At 43.3% G+C, this 6,595-nt stretch overlaps 1 pseudogene; it reads right to left on the bottom strand.

The window, feature by feature from the left end:
* Nucleotides 1–1,203: 1,203 nt before the first annotated feature.
* LOC108531049 (phosphatidylinositol 4-kinase type 2-alpha-like) lies at nucleotides 1,204–5,058 on the bottom strand (annotated as a pseudogene).
* Between the last annotated feature and the right edge of the window lie 1,537 nt (nucleotides 5,059–6,595).

The following is a 6,595-nucleotide window of genomic DNA, read 5'->3' as shown; positions in this document are numbered from 1 at the left end:
GAGGATCAGTTCTAAGTGGCTACTGTTCTTTGTTTGTATACTCAAGATCTGCTCATTTACTCCCTTTGTGTTCATCTGTGGGTGGAAACCAGCTCCAGGAGTTAGGGAGCAGTGGGTATGTGGGTCACACACTACTACCTTGTTTGTTGCATCAAAGACCTGGGCAAGCTCAGGCAGATAAAGGCCTGGAACTCCTGTTATACCTGTTGGTGAGTGCAGCAGGTCATGCACTAGCAAAAAAAAGGGAACTGTAACTCATTTGCTACCATCTTGTGGAGTCAAATAAATAAAGGCATGTTTACTAATAGCTTAGCAAGAAAGTGAAAAGATAGAGTAGTACCACTCATTGTGGCTGATATAAAATGGATGGCATCCCTGCACATTGGTGTGGTCAGTTTGGGTTTAAGAGGCAGAGGTCACACAGAACCTTGTGGGCAGACTGTATAATAGGTCTCATCTGAGTTCTACAGGTAAATAAAGAGGGTGGTCTTGGAAACCCTGATCATAGTATTGAATACTTTGCTTGATGAAACCACTCTGAATGTGTTTATGATGTGTTCATAACTCTCTTCATAAATCTTGCTAATAAGTAAGGTACTGCATTGTAGCTGGTGTCCCTGGACTGAGCCTGACTCTGTGTTCCCACCCAAACCTCATCTCAAATTGTAATCCCAACATGTAGGGGAAGGGGCTTGGTTGGAGGTGACTGGATCATGGGGACGATTTTCCCCGTGCAGTTCTCCTGATAGTGAGAGGGTTCTCACTAGATCTGATGGTTTTAAAAGTGGAGTTTCCCCTGCACTCTTTCTCTCTCCTGCCGCTATGTGAAGAAGACCCTTGCTTCACCGTCCGACATGACTGTAAGTTTCCTGAGGTTTCCCCAGCCAAGGAGAACTATGAGTTAATTAAGCCTCTTTTCTGTTTATAAATTACCTGGTCTCAGATAGTATCTTTATAGCAGTGTGAAAATGGACTAATACATATATGCTGTCAGCTTTCCATTTTCTTTATTGTTTTCTTTCCATTCCAGGATAATCATTACTAAAAATTTCTTTTTTTGTTTCAGAATTTGATTTGTTATTCATATGTTTTCATTGATTTAAACATATTTTGTGCAATTTCTACAGTGCATCAGAAAAACAACACAGAGGGCAGTAGCACTCTCACAGTCCAACCTCCATTCCCTGATGCTGGGGGCAGGACCTATACCACTGGCAGAGGTACCATGCCATTCCATGAAGTGCCACCCAGAAGCCTTCTGTGGCACTCTGGACCACTGGCTTTTCCAGAGTCCACATTCAATGCAACGTGAGCACAGGCTTCTAGGGAGAATGGAAACAGGCCAAGAAAAGACACCCCACATTCTTTTGCCTGCAAGGGCCAGGGCCAGCTCCCTCTTACATAGGGCCCGATTTCCTTCTGATCACAGAGTTGGTCTTGATTAAGACAAGGTGCAGATCTGGCATGGAGGATGTGGCCAGGTAAGGCAGCCAGGTTCCCTGTTAGATCCCCAGGCTCTCCTGAGCACTAAGTGGGGAGCATTACCAACAGGTTTGTGTAAAGATGTCTACAGAGAGCTATGCACACCTGGATCCCCTACTGGCTCCTACAGTCAGGGCACAGATATTCTTTCAAACATTGTTCCCAAGGCCAGGGTCTAAGTCAGCTGCATGGGATTGTCAAGGCTGAGGAAGGCAGGTGAACTGTGCCTTTGTTCCTAGGGCATGCACAGAAACTCTTCTTGTCTGCTATGGGTGGCACTCATGGAGTGGCCATCTGCCAGTCATCTCAGTAATCACAGGTGACAAGCAGACTCCTGGTGGCTGGACTGGAAGGAGACCAGCCAGGACCAGCTGACACATCTCTGCTCCAAAGCTGGGTAAGCAGAATATACACAGCCCTGGTCCTCACTTCCTTTCTTTGATTGTTCTTCAAACCTTCAAGATAGATTCTTTTTAAGTTGGTTGACAAATCTCAAGGTGCCAGAACTGTGAAGTGTTCAGTAGCACAGGACATATGAGCACAGCTGCCCCTCATCCCCAGATGGCACCCTTTTTACTTCCTCCTCAGGCCGTTCTTTGCTTTGGTGTAGAAAGGGCTCAAACACCTGGCAAGGGGTGTTGGGTAGCAGGGGAAAAGGTTACAAGGAAGCAAGAAGATGCACTGGGCTGGGCAGGAACTGGAGGACAGTTTGAAGATCTCTCTCCTTTGGGACCTGTCTTTCTCAAGAAACCATGAAGAAACTGGCCTGAGACAAGTCAGGGAGTAAAGGAAAACTGCCAATTAGGAGGCAGAATACAAGTCTTATTACTTCCACCAATCAGCAGTGGTAGCATAGAAATAAATCCAATAACTAATATCCTGTCCTCTTGTAAACCAAGACTCACCCCAGGACTCTCACAAACACCCACTCAGAAGACAAACTCAACTCTTAAGTCAAAAGAGTTGGGTGAAAACAATTAAAACAAAAGGAACAAATTAGATGGTTGGGACCAAGGACTCAGGAAACAAAGCTGGTAAGTTCACCCATAGAGCACTTACAGTTCCCAGCATACACTTAAGCCACGTGGATCACTTTTACATGCTGAGAGTCAACTTCTTATTAAAATATAAATGCTAAGACTAGCTCTTCCTGCCTTTGCTTGAGAGACAGACAAGCTGCAGCACGGCAGGGAGCAGAGAGGTTCCCCATGATTGTGCGCAGAACTGCTGGGAGGTGTAGAGCAAAAACCTCCCTTCTGGGAGAACTGTTTGTAGGTTTGCAGCCACCCTACAGCACTGGTGGGAGACGAGGAAGAAGGCTTGGCAAAAACCCAAAGGAAAGGTGTGGCTTCTGTCTGTTCCAGCACTGTGAGCCATCCAGTTGCCCTCTGATACAGTCTTGGCTCGTGGGAGTCGGCAACAGCAAGGCAGCTGAATGTCTGGGTCTATGCTAATTCAGGCCTAGATTAAAGGTTTCTGGCATGAGGGGATCTGGGGCTCTGCTACAAGGATTGGTTTTCTTGTTTGTTTGCTTTTTCAGATGCAGAATAGGGAATGACAATAGAGCAAGGTGTCAGGGAAGGAAGGGACTGTCCAATCCTGCCACCAGCAGATGCTGGAAGGGAGATGCTTCTTCCCAGGCCTCCCTGGCATTAAGAAGGTCCAAGGGGCACTCACTCTTCCTGACTGTGCTTCTCCTTGTGGGTAGGAAAGACCCCAGGGCGGTGGCAAGCAGAAAGAGAGGGATCTTAAAGATGTTCCCCACTGGCTTCTCTAGCTTTTCCTGCACCCTACTCCCCAGGTTTCCTCCCCCAAGTCTCAGACAGTGCTTCCTTTGACTGCCTCTGACTTGAAGCTCTGAAAACTCAGTGTGTAGGACTCGCTAGAAAGCCACCGGTGGGAATGGGCCATCTCATCTTAACAACCACAGGTGGCATCTGGACAAGGTGCAGGGGACTCTGGTCTTTTAAGACCTGACTCAGATTTAGGATCAGACCCAGCATGACAGTAATCTGCTTATCAAACTGGTCTTTGTCAAAACTAGAATTTTTTTTTTTTTTTGAGATAAGGTCTCTCTCTATTGCCCAGGCTAGAGTGCAGTTGCCTGATCTTGGCTCACTGTAACCTCTACTTCCTGGGCTCAAGCAATCCTCCCTCCTCAGCCTCCCAAGTAGCTGGGATTACAGGCATGCACCATGATACCGGGATAATTTTTACTTTTTGTTTGTTTGTTTGTTTTTGTAGAGACAGGGTTTCCCCATTTGCCCAGGTTGGTCTCCAACTCCTGAGCTCAAGTGATCTGCCTCTCAAAGTGCTGGGATTACAGGCATGAGCCACCACACCCAACCCAGGAGCTTTCCTGAAGAGTTCACATAAGTCCTCTTCCAAGTCCTTGAAGTTAGGGTTGGATATCTTTGGAATGATCAGATCTTTGAACTGCTAAGAGAATGGGACTTTTATCTGGAGCAGCCAGGCCTGGTGCAAAGGATATTCCCTTCAGGAGTCAGGGTGCTTTGGTGGGAAGGCCAGCCCATTGTCTATGGCAGCCACCTTGATAACAGGCTCCTTCACCACCACCCAGTCTGTACGCTGAGAGCCAGAGCTATCCTTTGGACAGTCACATTTACCAGTTGTCATTGCCTCTGTCAGTGTCGCAGATGATGTGATCCAGCACCACCAGTGGCTGGAACTGCAGTAGTAGTTGCTGTTTGATATTCTCAGGGAGCGGTTCTGCTTCAATACGCCACAGCCAATAGTCTGCATCTTTGTAGCCTTCAACAAAGAGCTGGAAAGAGCCAACCGTTGGTGGGTTGTCAACCACTGCCCAACGTTTGACACTTTCTCTAGCACAAGCTGCTTGCCCCTGGACATCACTCTGTCAACGGCACTATAGTTGAATATTTTACTGGCCAGGTATACCACCTTTGTGAGGAGTACAATCTTGCATTCTAGTTTTCGGTCCACCAGGTTGCCCTCTGCCTCTGAGAGATAACCCTGGTTGAGGACAAGGTATGCACCATGGCCAAAACAGCAAGGACGGCACAGCTCCTGCAACCACTTGGTCCACTTAGGATTAAATTGCCCATAGGGGCTCTTCATTCTTGGGTTTGAAGACAACAGTGATCTTTTATTTACTGGCAAAAAAAAAAAAAAAAAAGCAAAATGCATATATTCATATTGTTAAGTCTTCAGAATTATTTGCTTATCCAAAGCGGCTAGCAAGACACCTCAGTTACTGGTCTTCTCTGTCTCTGCTCCCCTAGAACCCCAACCTCTGAACAACAAAGAAGCAGTAGAAACAGGCTCACAACTCATGAGTTCATTGTAACCCTCCAGAAACCCGTGAGGGTCCTTGACAAGTAGCTTCTGCTGGGGCCCTGGTAGATGGGGCTTGGGAAAGATGCCGCACTTAATGGCCAGTTCTGCCTGCCGCACCGCAGCCTCGAACTCAAGGTCCTCCCGGAATTCATTCAGCTCCTGGTGGGCCTGAGCATCGTGCGCTGCCTTGGCAAACCCTGGACCTGCACCACCATGGTTTGGAAATGGAAAAATTCTTCCTGCAGAGATACTGCTCATGTTTTTGGCCACTGATGACATTATTTTTTTCTTGCAACAATCCATTTTGTAATACAGTACCACGTTAAAACAAAATGAGTCCACATGTATACCAGTATAACACATCCTTTATGACATTAATATAACATTTGTCCTGTTGTTGTTCATAAATTCAAAAATTCTCTGAAAGCTTTTAAGCTATTTTAAGTTCCCTGTTATTAATGCTGTGTCCCTGTTTTCTTCTCCAGTGGTTATCTATAATAAAGACTTTTTTTCAATTGGATGCAATTAATTTCCCTCCAGTAATTTTTTAATTTAAGTTTTTTGGATTAGAAAATACTAATTTGTATTGTTAACAATTGCATTTTAGGTTGAAAAACAATTACTAAGTAAGAAGACCTAAAAGATTGTTAGGGAGAAGATGAAAAACATATCCTATTAAGAAATAAATAAAATTACAAATAGTCATTTCAGTACTAATAATATCAAGTACAAAGTATCCTTACTCATTGATGAAAACAAATTTAAAAATTCTCATGATGGTACTTTAGCATAATCAGTTGTTGTTTCTCTTTCAGCATAATGAATGGTTAAACAAACTTCACAAATTCAAAGTTCTATTTTCCCCATTGTTTTAAATAATGCCATTACTCTGTACGTAAAATTATTTTGAAATTTTAAATAAATCTTAGAAGAATATGCAATGATAGTCCAAAAGACACCCAAGTTTAATTAATATGGGGAAAATTTGATGTGTAAGCAAACCCAAATATGTACATAAAACTAATAGTTTTCAAAATGTGCTGTATTGAAACTTCAACAGAAACTTTAAACTTTCATTAAAGACCCATGTGCTCATAGTATGAAGCATTTTTATTTCAGTAGGCAAAACCAGTAGGTATTTTTTGTTTCCTCTAGCATTTTTATTTTCTTTGGACGCTGATGCTATTTACCAGAGTCTTTTAAAATACCAAGGAAGTGGAGAAAATTTAGTACGCATGCACACAGAATTTTATAAAATTGGTTAAAAAGCTTGAAAAGCTTTAGGTTAAAATGCTTTCTGTATGAAGCTATGCAGTATATCATATAGACTCTGTGCTATTGATCTTTGTTGTTAAATACTGTAGCATAGATGGTTTCCTTCAGCTCTACACAAATTCATGAAGATTGTGAAGCAGTGTTGTACCACATCTCCAGCTCTCCATCTACCTCTTCCCTATTAAAAGACAAAAGCACACTGACATTTTGTTCATGACTAGACCATTATACTAAACACTTTTTGTACATAAAACTTAAATCAGATACCTAACAATGAAAACAATACATTATTTTCTATCTCTTTATGTCAGTTTCTAGTGGAGAAGATGTCACTCTAAGGAGGAGTCTGAACTTAGATTGAGAGAGCATCTCTGCTAAGCCAGGATGGTATGTCTAAAGCATTGGATGAGAAGTATAACAGGGTTTGTGCATATCAAAAGTGCAATTGAGAAATAAAATGCTTTCTTTTCCTACATATCTTTAGGACCGTTTGGATTGCAGAAAGAAAATAGATAAAGGT

Source organism: Rhinopithecus bieti, unplaced genomic scaffold (genome assembly GCF_001698545.2).
Source record: "Rhinopithecus bieti isolate Rb0 unplaced genomic scaffold, ASM169854v2 scaffold_7888, whole genome shotgun sequence".
Lineage (NCBI taxonomy): Eukaryota > Metazoa > Chordata > Mammalia > Primates > Cercopithecidae > Rhinopithecus > Rhinopithecus bieti.
This window is presented reverse-complemented; position numbering and strand designations above follow the sequence as displayed.